At 37.3% G+C, this 25,487-nt stretch overlaps 1 protein-coding gene across 2 annotated transcripts in view; it reads left to right on the top strand.

The window, feature by feature from the left end:
- Nucleotides 1–1,481: 1,481 nt before the first annotated feature.
- Nucleotides 1,482–25,487, top strand: part of LOC124364846 — a 69,384-nt gene continuing 45,378 nt past the window's right edge. For both annotated transcript variants that reach the window (XM_046820627.1, XM_046820626.1), the window contains exon 1: nt 1,482–1,624. The gene's annotated coding sequence lies outside the window, so the exon portion shown is untranslated. The remainder of the gene's footprint in view (nt 1,625–25,487) is intronic.

Genomic DNA, 25,487 nt, shown 5'->3' with positions numbered 1-25,487 from the left:
TAAAGAATTTATCTTCAGGGTCTCCAAACACAAAATCAACAATTATGTTGAGTTTTTTAATTGCATCTTTCGTATTAAAATGTAAACCAATAAAATTGTTTCGTAACATTATATTTGGTTCATTGCATTTTCCAACTGCCTTAATCAAATAAATATAATTTGTAGGTTACATTACTATTAGTTAGAAATTATTCGATAATTTCCATGTACTATAGATCAGATCAGCATTATAATCGCGTACGCCAGACGACACAAAATGACACTTATCAGGCTTGGTCGAAGTTGCATGCACAATTTCAAGTCTATAGCTTATTTCTCATTCTCTATATATCCAACAAACAGACAGATTTGCCTGGACTTAAGCCTTCTGAGTGACAATGGCAGACTTCAATAAATTGTATAAATTTGTATAATTGTATCATAAATCTGTACAGTAATATAATATAATTGGGATAATTTTGTATTTATTAATTATGTCACGTGCTATGTTAGGTATTTAAGTCAGGTAGTTGTCATTGATTTTGTCATATTTCTATAATTATGTTTTTGGTTAAGTAATTATTAATTTATTTACTACAAATTAAGGACTCCACATTATAATATGTTGCTTTTGTCCTATTAATTTGAATATATTCTAATATCACAAAAAGATAACTGGATATGGTTATAATTTATATTTATGGCATTTTATGTATACTGAATTAGCTTTAGACTTTGAAAATTATATAATGTGTTTTTTATTCAAATTTGTTTTATTAAAGCTTAGTTTAAATGGGTAGATTTATCGTATTTGAATTTATTTGTTAATTTCATTTGCTTGAGTGTTGTTTTCTTTTGTTTTTCTAAGAAAGTTGGAGCCTCTACACAGGCAGTTCCTTGCCTTTTGAGGTCCTATTTTGTTTTCTTGAATTTTGTTTATTGATGTACCCTAGCTGTATTAAAATAAAAAAAGACATGTTCATATTTCTTTAATAAAAAGTAACATTGTTTTATTTTTATTCTCATGTCAATTGTGTCTACAACTAAGGAGCAATGTTTGTGTTTGTGCTTAAGGTATAAATGATGTTTATATAATTTTACTATTGTACATATTTTCAAGAAAATAAATAATTTTTCTATTCTATTCTAGATTATGACATTTTATTCGTTGTGCACCATCTCACATTTTGTAAAGTATTTTTGGAGTTATAAAGAAAGTTCAATATTAATATAATTAATTCGATATAATTTCTATGTTTTGCAGATATGTTCGGATATAAAACGACTCATTACTTCGGATATAAAACGACTCATTAATTCGTAAGATAATAGAAATCAGAACCGTTCCGAACTGAGGTCGCTATCAGCCGCATGTACAGGGTTTGTCAGGAATGTTCGGGATTTATCGGTACTGCTCGGCTCTGCCCCCACTCTTTCTCTCCGCCTGTCACGATCACCCCATTGAAAACAAACGGGAGGAGCTCGTCGCGCGTCTCCCGCAAGGCAGTCAGTCAGTGAAGTGGGTGTTTACTGTGAGGACGTCTCAGAGACCGTGCCTCCCGGTTTGTTGTGGTTTTTGTTTGTGTTTGCGTCTAGAGGACTGTCGTTCTTCGGTTTGCTTTCCTCGATCAATCCGACATAAAAGGTTGGTTTACTGATTTATATTTAATTTATTGTTTGTTGTAATTGTGAATTTACTAACGTTGTTTACTTTTGAATACCGGTAATGTGTGCTGAAATGATAAGGAAAGTTGTTTCTCACTTCCTGGGATAAAAGCTATTAAATTATTTTTCATTATTATTGTTGTAGAAACAACACAAAATTTAGGTGTTTTAAATATTGTTTTTATTAAAATAATTATTAGTTTAAAGAATACAATAAAGATTTTATAGAGATTCGTTAACAAATCTATAGCTAATTCTTTGATCAAAATTACTCGTATTACTTAAATCGGCAAATTATTTTCTGTTACATTACAGTTGTGGTTAGAAACTATTAAAAGCTTGTAAAAGCTACTGCATTCTAAACTAAATTAAATCTATTGTTCCTAATTAATATAATAATAGTTTATTCTAAGTAAAGGGTTGAAGGGCTTGAATGTTTTACTTGTGTTTACCATCATTATTGATTTGACCAGTTTGAATGCGGTTTATTTATAACTCGCTTTTCAAGAGATTATGTAATACAACGAAATTGATCAAAGTTGCTTATGATTTGGTTTATGAATCTACAGCTTATCTGAGGAAATCACTCATTGTGGCTATTAATTAAATCCTGTAAATATTCCAATAATTTATAGCCTAATAATGTATTAAAGATTGGACTCGCAGTGTACAGAGGATAATTTAGATTTATATTATTTAGGTTTATACCAAATAAAGTTTTCATAATAATGTATCAAATTAAAAAAATGTATTAAACTCACGTAAAATTACAAATATTGGGACTTAAATTTTGGAATGTTTGACATAACCTAAAATGTTCAGTAGTACTCTTAATTGTAATTATCGATCATATCTGTACTACCATTTTATCAGATAAAGAAATCAATTCATAACTTATCAATTATAGTAAAGATATGCAAGTACGGCTTTTTACATTATAACTAATTAGTTGTTACAAAATAGTACCAAAACGAAATGTAATTCTTATACCACTCTTTCAAAATTATATTAGTACAAGCCTAAATTAATTTCACAGGGGTTGCGCTCACCCCCTCCCCTCCTTCGGTATTTTAAGGCTAGATACAACAAAAGGACCATTAGCATCTTAAATGTGGAGATGTAGTTTGAAAGAATTAATTTCATTCCTAGGTTGGAGAGTAAACCACAAGAGTTTGAATGTATTCAATTAGCAATTACTTAAATAAACATGTTTATAGAATGCGAAAGTTAAATAAAATGTACTTATTGATTAAATAAAGGAGAGGTGTTATTTATGAAACTTTTGGGACAAAGTTGAAATATATGCTACAGTGTGCGCCAATGTAAGTTTAAGAAAATAATTTTACTAATTTATAATCTCAAAATTGATGCCATGGTTTTCCCATGAGATTAAAAATATTTGGGAACTTTTATTATTAATATGTGAGGCCACTCTGTCCCTATCTACTACCTGTTATTATGCGATATTAGTAGGTTGGCCTACAAGTAAACATAGGCCTACGTATTTATTATAAATAGAATAAGTCAAAGGTAACCTTTACGAGAGTTCAATCTGGGCTTGAATTTAGGTACTATCTCGAGGTATTCTTATTTCGCCAGAAGTGCGGAAAGGCACCACCGAAGCCTGCACTGATAGACAGGGTATTTCCGATAGGTATTTTTCCTTACATCAAATCACGGTGGAAGATCTGGCACGGATCTAAGGTCGGGAAAATACCGATCGGAAATACCCCTTGCCATCAGTCAGCGCGGGCTTCGGTACTACCTTAACTTTGGTACTACTATACACGTATTTATAATAACCTAATCTAAACCTACTTATATCGAGTAAAAACAAGTAGTAGATAGGGGAAGAGTGGCCTATAATACCCATGTATGCACTTACATTTTATATTAATGTAAATTTTATTATTATTATAAGTATTATTTACTCTAATTGATATTTTAAAGCAATCCTGGAATCATATTATAAGTAAGTCATTTTAATTTCAAATTACGCTAGCTTGAAAATGAATTCGGCATCAAACAAGTTCTACACATTTGTAGGATTCACAAGTAGTAATAGCATGTTTTAAACATAATCCCATGGCGTATAACAAGATAGACAGGGGCTTATTAGGTATTGTGGTTTAGCTGTATTAGTAAACTGTATAATTTGGCCAAATTTGGGGAAATTACCGCTTGTGTACAAGTCAAAAACAGAAGGATGTAGCCCGATTGCGGTTCGGAAAATGAAGGCGTACATTATTATTAAGCACGCGTCGTGTACTGCCAATAGATATATCATCGATAGTTTAAGTTAGTATTAGTGAATTATTTTGCTGAATAATTAATTTAATTATTAATAATTCATTAATATTTTACTTCAGCACAAAAGGTATTTTTTATAAAGATACTGTATAAAGTGAAAACTCCAGCTATATGGATTTTGAAACTTCCCATTAATTGAAATATGGGGTGTAACAACTCCTTCTAAAATGTATAGAGTTCAAATGGAACAGCGTAGAAGAAGGCGTGTAAAATTCTTGCTTCTTCGTAAAAAATCTGTATACATGGTTCTAAAAACCAAGAATTTCCAGAGAAAAAGCTCAAGGATTTTCATTGCAAATATAGGTATAATTTTGTAAATCATCTTATAGATTCTTGTGCTACAAACGTTTAGGATATAAAACTAGCATGGTTGTTCGTTTTCATTTCAATATGACGGGCAAACATTTTAAGATTATGAGACAGTGGCGAAGAAGTTAAAATTGATATAATTTTAGGAACTAAGTGACCTTTAAACGACACCCTTTCTAATTATAAGTGTAATCCGGCTAATAAATTCCTAATGTTTGAACATAAAATAACACAATAATGTAAGGTATGTAAATTGCATGCATAATTTTGAAAGTCAGTAAAATTATTGTATTCCTCATTGAAAAGTTGCATATCTTCCAAACAGTACAAATGTAACATACTTTATTTTCTCGTCACATTGCCGATTTCTGCTAATATCTTAAGGCATATCATAAACCGACTAAGCAAAATGTAACAGATCATTTCTGTTAAATATAGTACAAGTTAAACAATATTCAGAAATGTATAATACCTCCTATAAAATAACTTCTTTCTTATATACCTAGCGAAACATTTCAAGGATTTAGCAAAAGTGTTTTCCCAACCCATAAAGAAAATGGTTCTTCCCCATTAGGTATAGAGTATTACACCCATTTCGGCGTCGTCGTTGAAGTGTCGCCTGGCCTCGTTTCCGCAATCTAGCGTTGGAATGTAATGATAACGATAGATTCTAATCGTTATGTTCCATTTCCGTTGCGGTCTCGTAATTTATCCTAAAGCGAGCTCCACTACTTTCCATTATAGTCCATTAATTTATCCTTTGGTCCTTTGAGGACTCCCATTATTTCCGGACGTCGACAAGGTCATTATCGTTAAAATTCAGTTTGCTCACTTGATAAATTTAGAGACGTTTGCTAATTTTTGCTACGTTTTTCGAGGTAAAGTAGAAATAGGTTACTGGCCTACTTTAATAATTTGAAATCACTATTTTATTTTCCAAATACAATATTGTAACGGAAACAGGATTTTTACGAACATTTGCCGTTCAGTGAAACAAAGCATCAGTAACACTACGTTTCGAAATCTGCAATCTGATCTCTTCCTCAGGTGAATAATTAACCTAACATATAACTACATTTTAAGTTGAAATAAACTAACAATACCAGAGCGTTATGTAACTCATATGTCAGGAATTATAACAACCTTGTACGAACGTTGTCATAATTTTTTAAACCGAAACTAACGATTTTTATAGTGACGTATTTGTTTAAATTTGTTCATTTTATCCAATGTTGTGGAATTTTGACACGAATAGTTGAAACATTATTCAATATTCTTCCTTGTGGAATTATCTAGGCTCTCTTGAAATATTCTCCATACATTAGATCTTGCGATATATTAATAATGTTAATGAATAGATCGATTTTTGATCTTGACCCAATATTTAACTACGATTCGGTGACTACCCCCGTGAACCTTTCAACAAGGCCTTCCCTACAGGTTATCGGGGCAGCCCAGAATAGTTTGATAAGTCCCAGCTGTCTCGAACGTCGCATCGTCGCCATATTGCAGATTGTCCTGTCTTGTCTGTCTGTCTGCCTGTCTCAGATGCAGAGCATGCTAGCATCTGGTGAGAGTAACCCAGGAGCCACATCTGTCTAAACACGTCCGCAAAATATAGCAGATTGCAGATGTGTTTTTGCTCCCTGCTGTAAACTACTGATTTACGACGTTCAGGTTGAGAGTAATTGTTGAGATACTATGTGAACTAATGTATTGTTACTTATGGTTTACCAGCATATATGAATTTTGTGTGTTCTTATCGTTGCGCTGAAAGTCGAGAGAGAGAATGTAATGTCAGAAATTAATCCAAATACAGTTTTAAATAGATTGACACACAATGCAAACTTGTCTTATAACATTTAATTTAAACATTTATTTTGTGTTGCTCAAGTTTATTCTTCAAAGATGGCGAGAGACGATGATGATTTTTATTTTCAGCCTAAATACTAGTCCGGTATTTGTTATATAATATAATATAGTGTGAAGGAAACAGGATTTTTCCGGACATTTGCCATCGTTCAGTGAAACAAGAAATCAGTAACACTACGTTTCGAGATCTGCAATCTGAAATAATATATTGTGTGTGCTATAATGTTAAAGAGATATAAACTATAATAATTCGGCCTCAGCCTTTTAAATTATGTTTATTAAAAGAATATTCTCTAAATGAAACGCTTTTTATTCAAATCTATAATTTAGTTGTGTTACAAATTTACATTAGAAACATATAGGTCAAATAACGCTGTAAACATTTCTTTAAAGTGTAAATTTTTATTATTTTGTTTTGTTTATATGTAACAAAAATTTTGAATTCATACCCAATGGTGGTCGGTATTTTTATACCTGCTACAAAGACTATAAAAATAAATGAATAAATAAAGACAAATTTGTAATAAAAAAATGAAAGAAAACACTTGTATATTTCAATACGAGTAGGGGTAGAAATTCAAAACATAAAATAAAAGTAATGGGCCAGTGTCTGACCGAGTGTTGGTTCCAGAATAATTACTTTATAATTAAAATTAATTAATTGATCTTGGAATATAATTAATGATTTTCAATTATATGAACGCAAAAAACAAATATTTCATAAGCATATTAAAAAAGGTAACCAGCAATTTTTCGAACGTTCCAATGATGAATGTCTGAGCTCAATGGAATAAAGAAAGTAATAATATTTGCCTTATTTTTGAGTGGGCCATTTGTTTGCGACATATCTTGCAATTGTTGTTCTCAATTCCCAGTAGTAGCGTAGAAACTAATGGTGGTCTAAGTGACATTCCACAGGAAATAAAGGAATGCTACATCTGCACTTCGCACTCATCATGGTTGTGAAATCGTTTCTAGGATCCCACTCCGTGTCATCCATGCAGTCAGCTTGTAGAACATAGATGTCACTTGAGTATCGGAGTCAAACTATCGATAGTGAAAGTTATCGATCATAAAATCGAATAAACTGGTATTTTCGAATTTAACTCATTATAACTTGTGTTTATGTCACGCGTAAATTTGCAATTCACTGTAAAACATAATCTTCCTTTCAAAATCAAAGTTAATATTCACTGTTTCTTTTTAGAATATAGTGACAATAATAATAACTACCGCTTGTTTTGATTTATTTACATGTTTTATAGTAGTTTAATTAATTAAATAAAAGATTTTGGTACATCAAAATCAAAACATTTTCGATAGTTAAAAAAATCGATTAATGAAAGAACCGGATTGTAGTCAATCGACTAATATCATCGATATTTACATATTCGATACGGAACAAGCGGACGCCTGGCGCCGCCGGTGGGTGGCGGTGACTAATGTTCGCGTGCTGCTAAACAGCAGGTCACCGGTAGGTTACTCATCAGCTAATGCTGCTAGCAGCCGGGGGGCAGCGTGACTACCGTCGGCTCACGACTTCTGGCAGAATCTATCCCGCTCTCGTCTTCAGGGGGCCGTTACCGATTTGATTTAGAGGTCATAACTCACATTTATCTTCTAGACGGCGAGGAACCCCACTCTAATTTTTACTGTTATTCGCAATGCCCGGGGACAATATGCCCGGATGTTTAAAATTTGTTTAGTCTTTTCGACTGAGTCAGAAGTTTTTAGATTCTGTGACAACAGACATATTATTAATTTATTCTCATGGTATTTACATACACTCAATATCTCGAAAACCGTTTGAGGCAAAAAATGTTTTTATCACTAAACATTTATAAGATGCTGTAAGCATTCCAGATTACTTTTTTTAATTTTTACTCCAGCTTCATAAATAATGGAGTTGTGAAATATTTTTGATGAACGGCAGTCACAAAGAAACAAAAATAGCGTACGGTAACAAGCTGGCCAACGAACTCGTCGATATATTTATAAGATACATTTTTGTACTAAGTTGCAACTTATTTGGAGTTTTTGGAATAGTTATCGGTTCAACAAGCCTTGTTGATAGTCTATTGTGCTTGGGGTAAGCATACATTTTCGGTAACTACTATGAGGACAACAAAATTACTTTAGGCTGATTTTGTATTTTACAAAATTGCCTGAAAAGCGTTAAACTTTATTCAAGATAAATTACTTTTTAATAAATTATCTATTTAATCAAATGAGTTATTACTGTTGGGGAACGCTGGTAAGAAAACCCATTAAGATCTAATTAACAACGCCGTCTCCAATCCTTCTGATACCCTGGCTGGATCTATGTCGATTTCAGAGTATTATGTTATCCTGATACGCTGTCAGCACTCCCCTACAAGGAGTCAACACTGATCGGACTCGGTCCAGTCGGACAGGGGCAATAACACTACTAATTAGGAGGAGGAGTCCTCCTAACTCAATTAAACAGGACCGTTGACCTTGGGCAGCAATTTAACGATCGTTATTTCTAGATCCCCCTTGGTGAGTCGCGGCGGCGTAGCGTGGTGAGGCAGTGGCAGTGGAAGAAAACTTCTTGTCAGCGGGAATTAGTGCTCCGTGCTGTAATCACACTGCCACAGCTGTTGTTTTAACCAGATCGGCCTCCATTAGTCGTGTCAGTTGGGTCACACTTGTACACAGGGTTATGGGAAATGAGATCCCGTCACTTCGGTGGAACTCAGTTCGTCTTAGGATTCATAAAATTTGGCCTGATTTGTTTTTCAAATTCCACACGTAATGGGCGATATATGTTTTTAGTTGAATATGAGTTTAATTGCAAAGTTTATTGACTTACCTACGTTATAAATTGTGTTTTTAACTTTTTATGTTCGCCTCGTGCATATAACTTTGAAGAAGATTTGATTTTGGATTTTAATTATACTCAAAGAGTTGTGAGTGATTGTTGGAATCGGTCTGTCAATGTCACCTTACCTCTGAGAAGGGTAAAAGTTAGTGTAAGAAACTGGGTATAAGTAGCCAAACCCAGAATGCCCATGGTTCACAACCAACGTGAACCACGTAACCTTGTTTCCCAATTAGTGAATTCACGTAAACCTCCAGAAATCATGTTTGCCATTTAGTGAATGTAACAAGGAAACATCGTATTATTTTTAATGCTGTACTTTGCGTCCACCGAGAGTTGCATTCGAAATGAGACAAAGCTTTCTCGATGGAAATTTTCTCGAGTTCTATGCAAGTCCTGCTAGACGATGATTGTCTTAAAAGGTTTTTGTCATAACAATTGTTTCAGTAAACATCACTATAACATCCGTTTTAACTTAGAGTCGACAAACGCCCACGCCAAAGTCTATATTAGGAGAGTGGTGGGCGACGACGCGCAGGAAGTGGACGAATCGTTATGCTAATATTGGCAAGCGATAGGCTTTAGAGGTGCGATACTGTTATAAGACACTCTGTCCTCTAGAGTGTCGGGTTTATTTACAGTACTGCTGAACAACGCCGGGTCTTCCTCAACCCCGGGTCGTGTACTCGTTGATGCGGGTGCCGAGGAGCAGCTAATCTAATATGACGCGGTTAATGGGAGCTAAACCGCGCGGCGGCGGTTCGTTCACCCGCGGAACCAGGATGTGCTCCGGTCTGGCTAATGTCTGACCGGGAACATTTTCCAAGGCCACCCAGAGGTCGTCTGTCCAGCACCGACAGATCTACTCTTCTGCCCGGTCCAGAAAGAATTCTACTACTGCAGATAGATCTTCTCCCCGACTAACAGGATGTCTCTTTCTCCAAGGTCGCCCAGAGGTCTTCTGCCCGTGATTAACAGATCACGTTCTGTGTCCGGTTCCGAAAGGATTCTACAACTTTAACGCAGGTCTTCTCACCGTCTAACAGGATGTCTGCTACCTCAAGGTCGCCCAGAGTCTCCTATCCTTCCTTAAAAAATGCGATGCGCTTTCTTGCCATTTCTTTATCTGCGGGATTTAATTATTGCAATTGTAGATAACTCTTCTTCCAGTTCCCCAAGAAAAGTTTCTTCGTCGTATACTCACCTGTTGGAGTACAATGTAGCATTCAAAGTTGCCTTTCCTAACCGAAGGCCATCTTTGATACGTCCTCGCTACCAGGATCAAAGGAGCATCATTGGTTGCATCATCTCGTGAGATTCAACCACTTTCCGTGTGATGACGCACGACTGAGAGCGAGCTGAGCCTCTCTCTGCATCAGAACGTGTCTGAGAATACGTTATGGTTGTTAGCTCACCAATTCTGATTAAGTCAGACCCTAGCAGTTGAGCTGAAACTAAACTATTCGTATTCTCTCAATAAGTCAACAAGGGCTTTCGGATTATATCTACAGATCCCAATGAATCCGATTGACCAGTTTATGAACATTATGAATTCTATTACAAAATGTGATTGTTACTTCTTTGAACATGGTTTTGGGAAAGTTCTTCATACAGATAACCATATGTCCGTTCGTTAATTTCTTCTTTTGCCTGGCTACATTTACAGATTAGAATGTTAATAATTGATTGCATAACTGTTATAATATTGTGCTGCATTTTTATCTTCACCACTACGATCTTTACTTTTCATGATGATGTTTTTGTTCAGGTTGCTAATTTATTTTTCCGTATGTGTTATTAAGAAAATTTTGGAATATCAAATTTCACATTGAATAAATTGGATCATTTTCCCACGCATATGTGCATCTCTATTAAAATTTACAAAGCTATAATTGTTTAAATGTCAAAGTAATTATATAAAATGGATGGAATTTCTAGTTCCTATATTCCATTCCTAGTTCTCTTTTTACAATAGATGGATATGTTTTTTTATTTGATTTTATTTGATATATTTTATAGAAGAAAAGTAAACGTGTCGAGTTTACCAATTTTCTTATTTATTTTTGGATAAAGAAAACACATCCATCGAACATTTAGATTGAATCTAACATTTCTTGATCCAACACTTTTCCCCTAACTAAATCTCGTGCCAGTTTCTTGTACAAGTGCTCCACAGCCCCATAAGGAAACAGGCGAAACACGCCGCATCTGGTGTTCCCGGCGCAGGTGTGTGTTCCGTGTAAACAGCTGGTCGGAAGCGAGCAAGGGTAAAGAGTAGTTCAAAGCCTGGAACGACCCGCAAGTAAACAAGCAGCGAGCGGGTATAGCAGACGAGCTGGCGTTGGTATTCACGTCACTCTTAATGTTTGTCACCCCTCATTCGCATGCGGACAGTGAGCGTAGTTTTGTTTATGAGACGGAGACGTCACCGTCTCCAGTACAAGGACATCACGCCTGGAGCCTCCAGCTGCGTACACCACCTCCCGGCCCACGGCTGGACTGCTGGAGAGATTCATGAGCGCCGAGCTCTGAATTAATTCTTCTGCAGAGTGGTCCGTCCGCGACAATTTTGCGACTCAATTGCAGCAGTCTGAAGGAAACATGATCGTTGAAACAAAACAGGAAATTGTATAATATTCTCATAACTCGAAAGGACGATAAGGGTCCGCTTATTAATTCTTGAGTAAGATTACGTAATAACAGCTTGACATAACAATATAGGTGTTATACATCAAATTAGTATTATCTTTTTAACTCAAAAAGCGTCCACTGCGGTGTTGTAACTACATTAACAGACTATGGTTTTTATAAAGTCACTCACCTAGTTAGTGTATGTTTTATTCATTCATCTGTTATAAAATATGTATGAAATATAATTTAAGAAAATGAATTTTTAAATATTGTTTTTCTTAACAAAATGATGTTTGTATAAATAGAAAACGTGTCACACCCTGAAGCTATAAGTTACGCATACATTGTAAACATTTAACACTTGCAATGAAGGAGGAGGAGGAGGAGCTCTTCTTATTGGAAATATCAATTTTCTATTATTTTACAAAAGAAAACTCACAATTCTCCAAAAATTTAACACTTGTCTTAATAAATGACTGAAATGCCTCTATTTTCACGTAGAGTGACAAAACAGTCCTTTTTACTACTTGCGTATGTGGGGAAATTATTTTAAAGGGCTAAGAATTTAACATTAAAAATATGTTTCAACCCAAAAATAGATTGCATCAACTTAAGTGGCGATCTTAGTCTTTGGTTGAAGGACGGTTGTGCGAGTCTCTCTTCTTCTTGTAATAATTACATCTAGAATTATTATGTAAATTGTAAAGATCACAACATGCCAGTCAGTGTTAGTCATTACCAAACAATCAGTAATATAATACGAAGAGTGTGCAAGTTTCCCAGGGGTGATCCTTGACACATATGCTCGCATTGTATCGGCCAGACTCGGATCTCAGCTCCCAGCGCTGGAGGCCGCACATTGTTGCGGTAATGGGTGCCCTCGTGGGCCCGAATGTGTAATTAATATCTGGTGAGTTAGTGGGGCCGCCCTCCAGCTCCCTGGGTAACTTACGGCGCTGCTTTACCGCTATCCTTCCGCCGGCAGCCAGCGTCTGTCTGACGGGGATATCTTGATCAACATCTGGTGTTGTGGGAGCACAGGCAAGTCTTCAGGTTCGGAAATAAGACGACAGGAATTTTTGTTTTGTTTAGGTTTTTACAAAATTTGAAATGCCATAAAGGATGATGGCAACACTTCTTTTGATAAGTCTAGATGCCAAAATGAAACAGTGTGACAAACAAATATCATGTCTGGAACAGTTGCAATAAGGGAGTTGGGTGTGGCTGATTTTATCATTACCATTGACCTTGTACTGTTACCCTTATTCCTTCCTATCCATCGACTCTTCCCCTTATTTAGTCTTGACAAGATTATCCATCGACTCTTCCCCTTATTTTGTCTTGACAAGATTATCCATCGACTCTTCCCCTTATTCTGTCTGATAAGATTATCCATCGACTCTTCCCCTTATTCTGTCTTGACAAGATTATCCATCGACTCTTCCCCTTATTCTGTCTGACAAGATTATCCATCGACTCTTCCCCTTATTCTCTCTGACAAGATTATCCATCGACTCTTCCCCTTATTCTGTCTGATTATGATCCTCGCACAGGCGAGCAACTCAAGAGGGCTGGAAGAGCATGTTATTGTTACAGTTCTATTGGGCACTTAACTGAAAACATTGCTTAAGGAATTCTTTTACAACATGGTTAACTTCCGTAATTAAGTTTTTGCCACGATGTTTCGAAGCCGACTTGTGGTTCTAACAGTTTAAAAATTATGAAATTAGATAGAATAGTCAACATTTGTTATCAAAAGGATTTTAAAGTATTTAGTTTTGCTCAACCAGAAATGTCTTTGTTCTAGATAATGGCATTGCATGATGTTCTTATTTTAAACGTCCGCCATTTTGAATTTGTACAGATGAAATCTAGTTTTATATTGCTATCTAGTTCTCAATCGTCTCGAAGTCTGTGGAAAACAATATTATCTTAAAGCAATCCTTGCGACTTTTTAACTAATTTCAGATTGGTACACTCAAAGATCAACATACAATTAAGTACACTACAGGTACTTGGGATCTTACTTCATTTCTGGGACGTTCTCGGAGAGAATGTCTCACTCATTCATGCGGCGCACGCACGCTTGGTGTGCAGCTCGCGTGCGAGACATTCTAAGAAGTATAACCTGTTATCTTCCACTAGTCCAAATTTGAATGCGTAATCGACCCACTCCCGCCGTCCTACGGGCCTGACCGGGCCGGAGTTTGACGAATCAATTAAGTTCTCTGCTACTGAACGCCCGTGTTTGCCAGACAGGTTTGCCTCGTGTTTAACCAGCTCTTGGTAATTACACAGAAATGTCGCTCTTGGAAGTGCTTTGCATACTTTGGAATGCGCGTGTTTGCCAACTCTGTACGAGTGTTTTCAAGTTGCTTCTGAGAATGATATTTCTAGTTGTGAAATTGAGGAAACTGCAATAATTTTCCAGTTAAAAAGCTCATGACGGAAGTTAATGAATGGAATGAACAATTTCTTCAAAGACAATCTATTCTATATTAGACATTAGGTGTAAAGACTCAAACATGCGTCCAAGATACCTAAGGTTCTTCTTAGTAAGGAGAATACAATGTAGGCTGTTACAAATCAATTCAATAGTATGATGACTACATGAAGAATTCGTTGTAAGAGTGCAAGGATGATCTAAGAGCGTGACCACTGGGCGATGACGTCACACAGTGATTTCATGCGTGCAAGTGGATGTTTACTTATGTAACCATCGTGGCAAAGACCTTGGGTGCTCGACCATCCAGGCGCATCGTGTTCCGCAACGTGGTCACTGAGTGGACGACCTCTGGGGAAGACGTTTGTTTAGCCGCCGCTAGAACACTTCAATCGACGAGTTGCCATTCCCGTGGCGCAGTAAAAGGCTGTTTTGATTAATACAACTTTGTAATGGTGCTATTTTGAATATTTATCAGATGATTTGTGTGCAATAAAGTTGCAAGTGTAAAGTAAAAGTCTGTAATGCTCTGTATTACTAATTGTGTTTAGTTAGTTGATCAGTTATAAAAATTGACTAATTTGTCTGTAATTATCTATAAGCAATACTGATAACCACATGAACATGGGAATTTTCTGAGACGACTTCAATACATCAGAGCATGAATTGCTTTTGGAGGAATATAAGTTTTAGTGATCAAGATGAAGTGTTTAAAACTGGACTAAATGTTTTTCATATATTGAATTACGAGAGATCATCTTGATTTTGGATGTATACGAGTAAACAATGGTTTTTGATAATTTAACACGTGCTTCTTAAAATTGTACTTGAAATCCAAGTTTGTGTTGATCTACTTCATCTCCCACTCTCCCAGTTGTAAACTGACAAATTCACTTACAGCCGGTATAGTTTCCTCTTTCCTCGCAAGGTCCACACTCTCTCCACACACGTCGATATGTCTAATTGGGTCCCAGTCCCAGGCTCGCTATTGTCTCCTCTCCCATTGTCCAGAGCTCTAATTGCATTCCCCTCTCATCAGACTTTATGAAGTGCCCGCTTTCGTTTCGCGGGTGAAATCTGGTTGATAGATTACCACTCTCAGGAAGTACAGTAGGCTTTACACCGTCCGCTTGATAAGACGCTGCTTCCTTATTTTAATCCGGCAGCAGCCCATAAAACAGATCGTTCTCACGATTATGACACGTCCATTGTCGGACCAATTAGAGACATTATCGTCACACAATACCTCAAAGATTTCCTTAAAGTTTCTTGATATAAAATGGGTGACATCTTGTTTGTAAAGTTGGCGAGTTACTGACCTTTAAAATTCACCCCGATGTAGCGGCTCAATGAAGAAAACATTTTCCATCATCCTGCGTAGAGAAACCTCTAAAGGAAATTCCCACAAAGCAGCGCCAGGCTACCCCGATATGCATGCGTATCGGAATAATTCATGCCTTCTTCAGTCCCCTCAAGTCTTCATTCCGCAATCCGTTAAATATTTGAATACGTTCCCATGGGAGGAATGTCATTCAAGACACCCCTCTCTATTCGGGTCTATTCACTCGTTGAAAGGATCCCAGCTGATTATTGCTGTACTCCCGCCAAGCCGCGGCGCTGTCAGCTGTTTTGTTGGGATCATCGCTCGGCTCTGGAGCACGTAAAGCAAGCCCTTTTTAATAGAACTCCACTAATTATGGCGCGACTTAAGAAAATGCACAAGTTAAAGTTCGAAATTTAGGAAATACAAGGGTTAATTCAAATACGGCCACTCAAAAGTTGTGACTGGTTTTCCTATGGTAGTAGCATACGTGAATGAGGTATTATAGTTGTAATTCTTTATCAAAAGGTTGGTTACTTTTGTGGAATCTTTGTAATCTATTTTTTGTGTGCATATTTGGTGCAAACCATAAATGTTGACCATGGATAGAATTATATATTAGCTATTTTGCTTAATATTTATTTTGGAGTACTTTGGTCTTGTGAATGTTAGGGGCAATGCTTTGTACATGTCTTGATTATAAGTTTTTTAGTTCAGTTTCATACTTAAAAAGTTAATAGGTTATTCAGAATAAATTCCTCCAAGAGGTTTCATTTCGAAAAGTTGAATTTAAAGAACTTAATAAGGGCTTCATCATCAAACGGTAAAGTAAACTCCGATAAATGGAGAAGTTCACGTAACTAAGACTGTTCAGCTCACGTAACTAAATAATTGCACAGTTTAAACTTATTATTAATGCCACCTCTCTGTTTACTCGTTACGTTATGCGCTGCGTAATCGGAAGACCGAATAATAAAGTGGAGCTTTCGTCACCACCGCGAACACACGTGGACTTCTCTATTATTAACGTTCGCTGTGGTCATATATTTAGCTCCTTTTAAGGACGCCGACTTAGCGCTCATAATTAAGCGTTATCAGTGCAAAGTTAGCGAATACGCTGCTGTGCGCTTTATGTAATCTCATGTCAGTTAATTGGTGTATTAATTATAATGAATTGATTCAGTTGACCTTCTTCTTACGTCGTTTTATTGGGAAGATACAATTTCAGATGTGGCTTCAATGTTTCTATAAGAGTGTCTAAAACTAATGTTTTATTTAAACGTATATTGTCATACTGATTGTGGATGTAATAATAAGTATACACATATCTACAATATTTGTCAAGAAACATTTAATTTTTAGTGTTTCACATTGTTTGCTATATCTTCGAAATTTGTAAAGTTGAATACCAAAACATCCAACCGATATTTGATCCTTGATGAGATAACCATGACCGTGTTTGGTTCTTTCATGACATGACGGACTTACTTAAGCGGCATAAGAATGAGTATGGACATTTTCTATGTCAACAATCACCCACAAAAGTACACGGGGAGAGATTACAGGCTATGGTGTCGCAATGAAAATCCACCGAAGGCCATTTCTGTAACTCCAAATAAACCGGTAGGGGCGGGACTGTGACCAAAGTCGGATTGTTTGTTTGATTACATTATTTTATTACGGCAGTCCGACGCAGACCACAGCCACAGGCGACCTTGCCTACCGTGGGACCTAGAGAAGACAGCGCCGCCGCCTCCGGTCTGTAATTCGGTGGTCGGACCAGAGGTGTGTTCTTGGATGGAATTACATTGCGGTCCACGATACGGGATTTTAAATAAATAACAAAACCCAATAAGCGGTAACGATTAAATCGCGGTTCCGATGTAGGAGGGGCTAGAAATTCGGTGCGCTAACGGGGAATTTTCGGTCGGATGTGAAAATAAATTTGGGGTCACTCGCCTTTTTAATATTGGCAGCTACGATAAGACTGGAGAGGTTCTACGACCTGGAGATAACAGTATATGAACCACTCTAGTGATAATGTAATGCAGTAGTAGACAGGTAATCGAGAGATACAGTCACAAGTTCATTGTATAGCAGCAGCTTTAAAGGAGATAAATCTGGACACTAGGAGATCGTCACTAAATATGAAATGTTGAACACTAACCATTACGTTGGAATCAGTGAGTGAAAAACATAAAATCCCTCTGGCACAAAACATAAAATTTAATCAAAATTGTTCAGAGTTATTGATTAGGAACTCTAGAATGGTTAGGAACTTTAGAATGGTTAGGTACTTTACAATTACTGAAGTAAAGAAGATGATTCCCAGAGAGATCTATGTTGTTAATTCAAGTGAGAGTTAATTAAGTGACTGTTAATTCGGCTGTTAATACTGTTAGTCCAAGTGAAAGTCCGAGATCAACGAGTCCAAATTACCTGTCCAAGTGCAAAGACTCTTATTAGTGTGTATTGTTTAATAATTTGGCTAAAACAGTATCTGGGTAGATGCAGAGTTACCAAAATTTAAATATACCCTTTTCGCTCTTCTCTAACTCTGCATGGATAGTTTGCTGTATTGTCATAATTGAATGAAGATACCTTAGTAGATCGTAGCTTCAACTAAAACACGCCTTACTTCAACGCAACAGATTTTTGAACCAACAATGATAATTGAATTCTATGCTTACTATTGGTTCATAGGATCGAAAAAGAACTTGATTACTTTTGGGGATCTCTTAACAGCATGGCTATATAATTCATTAGCTAATATTCATAAATCTTAATTTTCTACGATACCATTCTCCATCAATCTAAGATGCCAATGGTAACTATTGTTAACAGGTTGGGGTATACATTTGCTACCAGTTGATTGCAAGGAATAATTCTTATCAGGATATATAGTATTCTAATTCTGTTCAAACTAAAATCTGTAAGCAGACTATCGTGTTTGTATCTTTTGTTGAAACGTCTTTGTTTGTTTACAAAATAAAGCTAAAGCCATGTACTGTTGCCAATACGATCGTGATTTTTTTGAGACAAGTCCCAATTTTCATAATTACCACGTTATTACGTAAAGTGAACGAAAATAGTTCGGCTTTCTCAGCACATTGCGGTATTTACCAAACCGGACTGATCTGTAATAAACGGTACAATCTAAATGGATTGTTTACTCTATTAATTCCGGAGAGAGAACCGGATGGTATGCCTCATCACCCATTTTGTTAATAATTGGCTCAACAATCTTCTCCCGACATTGAAGTGCGCAGTAACGGGCCCTTTTATTGCATTTACTTAGCGTTATAGCCAAATTATACTTCGATGGCCTTCATTGAGAAATGGACTAAATCTAGATCATGTTTATTTAGATGGCATTGAAGCTTGATCCGCTTGTTTTGCGCAGTTTGTACAGCAGAAGCCTGTGGTGCAGTGTGGGCTCGGGTGACCCAGTTTCACACAATTATGCGTAAATCAGCTCAACTAGGGGCCCACATGGCCCCCCTCCATCCATCCATACTGCGGTAAACAACCTGGGCGGTTGAACTGCTGTTCATCGGTTCTGCGGCTAAATCTACTGTTGGCTTAAGCGCTATCTTTGTTGCTGACTGCTATTGTTGGATGAAGCGTCATGACAGAAACATCCGAATTCGTCGTGGTTTGTTTAAATGTTTCTTGCCAACTGCTGTTTCTCCATTCCGTGAAGGTGTTTATTCACTTATTGCATCATCTCAAAATAGACATTCTCTCACGTAGGGATGTTGATCCTTTATACATTTCCAAAGATTCTGCCTCATCGTCTTAAAATTAACTTAACAAACCTGTTTATTAATTATTTTTTATAATACCATTGTTAAATATTGTTGCAAAGCATCATTTGAGATCCACAAAATTAGAGAGACGTGATCCATTTTTCTTCTTTCCTAAAAATAAAAAGATCTTAGTGTTTTTGGTCTATTTTACCGTTTTGAAATGAAGCCAGATATTACGATGCCGCTGATGTACGAGTATCTACTAGATTGTGGAAAAAAGCCCAGTCATATACTTGGCAATACATTTATATACACACTGGTTTTCAGCTTATGAGCCACATGTTGTGTTTATATTCAGACTCTGCCGTAAGTTTATTGTGATATAACTTTTCCTCGTAGGAAGGAAGTGCTTTGATAAGAGTTGTTCATACTGCTTCTTCTCTTTCTAACGTAATTTCAGATGCGTTATTGTTTGTTTCATCTCTAATTGAACATAAACAGATCTAATCATCAAATGGAGTCATTGACCTAGATTCTAGTAAACAACCATCACACTGATTTGAAGAAGATAAGCATGTTATATTACGTCTCCAAATCTCGAATGTCTAGCATTACGAGTTGGCTGTGATACGCTCAGGTCAAACAATCACGGTGAGACCATTGCTCTCACATAGAGGAACGTTTCACCTTTATCTAACTCACTATTCTAGGATGTCCTTACAACTCCTTCAGTCGCAGTTCTATTGAAGTTGTGAGAAAAGGATATCATTAAACCCGACACACGATTCACATTGCATCAATGACATTTGTGTTACTCGGTTATTGCACTAGGTTGTATAAATCCTCTGGCGATTATTTTACCGTTTGTGTCAAATATTTTCAAATCATTGAGTCGACATGAAATGTATTTTATCTTACAAACTGCGTTAACGACTATCGACGTGAAGCATATTGGAAAGCTACCGCTTGAAACTGAAATTTGTAATTATTTGTCGGCCTAGAACGGTGTTTACGAAAGTTATAAGATAGCAAAACGGTGTTTACAAGACAGTCCTGTCACAAAATCGCCCAAGATTATCAACAAAGCTGATTTATATGCTAAGACAGAAGATAAAACATAATCTGGCAGGTGCAGATTGGCAACTTATCTTTAATGTTTTCAAACCCTGATGAGAGATTTAGAGATAATCATATCTTAATATATAAAGTACTGAGACATTTAAAGACAGTGTTATTAATGAGTTTTATGGTGACACCTATTTTTGTTGTGTTCCGTTTTCCATTTATAAAATTATCAAATGCAACCAAAGGAATTCTGATTCATATGGATTATCATTTTTGCTGAGTATGCTGGAGAAATCCAGTTGCTTACTAGGTTTCTATGACATTACCATGGTTTTAAAAAGATGTAAGGTGACACAAATTCTATTAAACTGTAGGTTTAACCCATTGTTCAAACCAATCTTCGCAGCTGGACTACAGAGCCAGTTCCAGTCTGTTTGCGCCCGAACCAGAAATCCCGCAACCCGATAGTGGTGGCAATGATGCAAGTGGGTATTACCGTGTCAAGGGGAGCGGTCCCGGCCCGGGACCCACGCCTGGGAACTCTGGCAGGAAGGAAGAGGGTGCATGCCGGAAATTGGGATTCAAACAGTTTTGGACGAATGCACCTCCTCTTGTATCGTGTCCCCGCTCCCAGCTAGTACTACGAGCCACCATGTGAGTGTGACAGGATGGCGATTGTTCCCTCGCCACAGTAGCGCACTATCACTATATTATCTCTAATTGACTTCCGGCCTGGTATCGGTCCAATTTACAGAATGGCTCGTTGTTAGGCCCCGCCCTGCTCTATACTCTGCTCCCCTGCCCCAGGGTCACTCACCCGTAATGTTTCTCCGTCCACCACCGTCATAACGGTCCAACTCTCCATTCGTCATAGGGCACGGGTACTGCTATACCTTGAAGAGTTGACTCAATGCATTGAGAATTAAGGTGTAACATCAAAGGAACGTCTAATAAAAACTGAACCGCTAATTCACATTTTAAGGCTGCAATAAAAATCATATTGGTTATGAGTATTAACCGCAAATAGGAGGAATGAAACGCGCAAAATTTATTGAGACGTCAATTCTATTACAGGTCCCAATCTTCGTTAAGATTACTCATGGGCGTTGTGGAAGTGATGTAACGAGCGTTCTTGATCCTCTCTCTCTACTCGCAAGAAATGGCTGGCTCGACACGGCGTGGAGTGGCGTCAGATTTTTGAGGAAAAAGTTGAGGTCACGTCACGACGCGACGTCCTCACCGCAAGTGACTCGGTCACCGCAGAAACCCGACACCCTCGACCTGGGTCGCTCCTGACCTGCAGGAGTCTGTGCAGTACCGTGGCTGAAAATCTAAAAATTACAAAAATTATTTTATAAGAATTATAAACATAATGTCGACATTACAAAACCATTTCATTAACAGAATCGGTCATCATTGTAAACACAAATTAGTATTTTATTAAGTATTATGTCATTAAGAAAATAGCCCGTTCTAAAATATTAACTTTTTACTCATGTATGAAAACGACAATCATTTAAATAAAGTATAATATTGTACAGATATTCAGATTTTATGATATCCTGATATGTTTAACGATACACGCTGTTACAGAGTCCTGCTCTCCTGATACCTCAGAACTTACATTACATACTTACTGTAAAACTAATAACATTGTCCGATCACCGTCATGCAGCACCGGTAAGAATGCTCGGTATAAAACATCGGTGGAGTCATTCCCTCGCCGAACAGAAGACAAACGTAGTCTGTTATACTTGTTTACAGCACGAGCCTGAGGTGGAGCACGCGCTGGCTGCCCTCGAGCTGCGGAATGGCTGTATAATGTGATTTAACGGCCCCTAACCGTGCTGGACATTTGTCGATAGACCCCATTAGTACGCCCTATTGTCCATTACTGCACAGGAAGTGGTGGTCATTTAATTACAAACGTGGTCAAACTGCAAAACACGATTGGCAATGCCTTTAGAAAAGCTTTGGTGCTGTTGTCAAGTTGGTATTTCCATTGTAACCTATGCCATTTGTAGAATGTAATAGTATGCTGTAGTGAATTGTTTTTATTTACAAAATGATTCCAAAGAATCTTTAATTTAATATTCTAGCAGAGATAAAAAGTGAAGCCTAAACGTACAGATTTGAGCGATTGTTAAGTGTTTCAAACTCTGGTGTTTAAGTCGACCCTCATGTCCCATGAGGTATTAAACGTTTTTCTATCATAATTGATGAATGTTGGATTTCTAATTAATAATAACATTACAAAAGTTGTCAGGGAGTGAACAATCTGTTTAACCTCCCAGAACAAAACAAACACATTCTATGAAACTAACCAATAATTTCAGTTAAGCAGCCTAAATCCATGAACTTTAAAGATTTAAATACTGGCTTGAAGAATATATGTATGATTAATTCGTGCACAATTGTTACGAATGAGTCCTAAACTCTATTTCTGGCCGATGTTTTGTAGAAACTCGATTAGTCCAACTATCATCTCCCACTCTAAATAAATACCTACAGGCGGTCCCAGAGGTGCTTTATTTTCCACGCCACGGAAGCCTTGTAGGTGATTAGGCGAAGTGGTGGCGGTCGTGACGGGGGTCTCTCCATCATCCTCGCCCCCGGGGGTGGTAGGTCGGGGGCGGGGGCGGTCACGAGGGTGGCGTGTAATGTAGGGTGTGGCAGGTCCGGGGTGTGGTCCAGTGGCGCCCCCGCAGTATGCTAATACCACCGCTACCTCTTCTCCGACCGTTGTCAGATGCTAAATGACTTGAGCAGTGACCTGTCGTTTACCGTAATTTATCACGCCATTTGCCCCCTTAAGTGATAACACGACAAGTCTCTGTCATGTCGTGTGCGAGCCACCGACGTGTTTTCTCTAATCTATTCGACGTTGGCTAACTTCAGCACAATTGCAGTAATGTTATGTAGTCAACAAATCGTATAGCCTACGCAGTACCGGCCGTTTCTAGGGAACAGGAGACAATAAGCATAACATTAAACGTGGTTTAATGTGTCCCTAATGAACTTTAATATTTGTTACCTAGGTGTTTTTTTTTATCTATTTATCTCTTTGTTTTCACATGTAACTTCTCTAATGAACATTAATTATTCATTAGCTGTAGTTTTTCAATGGTGATTAGACAGGCGGTTTGAAAATCCTTTTGAGCCAGAAGAAATTTTATCTCCTTCGAATATTACCCATGAGGAACACAGGTCTACACAAGATGTATCCTCTTGGTCAGCTTGTACACAGAGTCACATTGCTAGGGAATGGAATTTTGTGTTGAAAACTGAAATTGTGTTGGAAACGAGAAATGCAGGTCTGCATAAGAGGTATCCTCTTCGACAGCTTGTACACACAATCATATTGCTAAGGAATGGAATTTTGTGTTGGCAACTGAAGTTCCATTGTGTATTCTCAACCAGAATTTCAGGCGTTTTAATTCTGAGATAAGTTCGAGGATTCCTTTAGTTTCCACTGGAATATCCATGACATATTAATTAATAATAATATTTATTAGCTGTAAACAAGGTTATACCTCATCCATTTATATATAAGTGTTATAATTTGTTCTCCTCCTTTAGTCACGGCTTGTCTTGAAACACTTAGAGAATGTTGCTATCGTTCATATATTTTTGAGAAGCACGTCGTCGTTCATGAGCACAGCATCTTCTCACCGAGAAACTATCCCGGCTCAGGCGGATCAGTTCCCAGTCTCCCCCAATGTGGTTTCAGGGGGTCAAGTGATCCCAGGGTAGTTGGGCCCTTTAAAAGGTTTTTGTCCCTCTCGGCCCGGATGCGGAACCGCAGGAATCTCGGCTGGAGCTTGTTATGTGCAGCTATGTCGCCTCTCTGCCCTAGATTGTCCGCCCTAACTTATGCTTCTTCCTTGGTGTTGGAACTGCTTGTTGAGTATTTTGTGCAACTGATAATGCATTGGTTGATGTCGATTACACTTTCTTGTCGAGTGCTGAACGAGATATGAAAAAAGTGCATCTTGTACTGCCTTTGGAAAACAATGGGGCACACGACTGCTGATATAAACCGTCTTTAACAATATTTTTAAGGATTTGAAAATGGTTCTTTACTTTCGCTAACTCATCCAATGCAAATCTTTGAGAGATACAAAACGACTTCCTTCCATATGTCAAATAAACCCTGTGACTCCTGTCCTAAATCTTTGTTGACAGATCTTATGAAGAAATTTCATATAGCTTACCCTGATTTGTTGTGTTCTTTAAAAATAAACTAATACTTCTCCTTGGGAGTTTCTATTTCACCAAATGGAAAGACTATCTCAACGATCCTGGATCGGTAGAACGCTGGAAACGCTACACTACATACAAAGTAACAGGAGATCATCCGTGCAATTTATCAATACGAATCTATATTTAGAATGAAAACTCATTAGCAAGAGCTATCATCAACACATGATGTGTTATCCGTCTCATAAAATGCATTTGTCGAGACCTTGACTGCATTGGCATTGACTGAGCAAGGTAGTTGACAAGAAGCTAACAAGCGCTCATCAGGGGAGTAGCGCCGGTGTAGTAGTCATTAGTAGCGCTGATTGTTTCATGGTCAGAGTGATTCATCGCCGAGCGGTGGTTGACGTGTGCCGCGATGGCCATTCCGCACGGTTTAATCACCGAATGAGCAACTATATGGATCTTTGACCTAAAACAAGACTTTGGAGTCTTGCTCGAGTTGCGGGGTCGCTCTTGCGAAACAGAAATAAACTGCAAAACGATTGAAAATAAAGACGGAAACGCTGCAACAGAACCAATCAGTTTCACAATACCTGACTCTAGACAATGGCTTAGAAATGTCAACCGGACTGTTGTTGATTCATCGATTATCTACACAAATGATTGACACCATCCGGGAAGTTGGTCTCGCAATAACTTTCCTCGTTTTAGGATATTTAAAAGCTGTTTTGTAGCCTTTTTTCAAGGATTGGTCAACACAATACAATAAAATTCTAATAGACCTAACTGTACTCGAACTAACTGTATACAAAAAATTGCATGTTTGTCTTGCAACACCTGTGGATGAAGGATTGGGAACACAATTCCATCGTTCTAAATACCAATAATGAGCTGAACGTAAATGTATTGTGATGAGGTTTATTGCTTAATGTTGTCTAGTTTGTAAGGCCGACTAACTTTTTGAAATTTTTGTTGACTACGACCTCGTAATTGAATAACGTATTGCAACGAATGTTTTAGTTCGACCTTACCTTAGAAATATTTAATATTTTCTCATCCTTACTGATTCGTCCATTTCAACTTTTTGAGAGGTGAACT

Source organism: Homalodisca vitripennis, chromosome 6, assembly GCF_021130785.1.
Source record: "Homalodisca vitripennis isolate AUS2020 chromosome 6, UT_GWSS_2.1, whole genome shotgun sequence".
Taxonomy (NCBI): Eukaryota; Metazoa; Arthropoda; class Insecta; order Hemiptera; family Cicadellidae; genus Homalodisca; species Homalodisca vitripennis.
The sequence above is the reverse complement of the archived record's forward strand: the minus strand, read 5'-3'. Positions and strand labels throughout refer to the sequence as shown.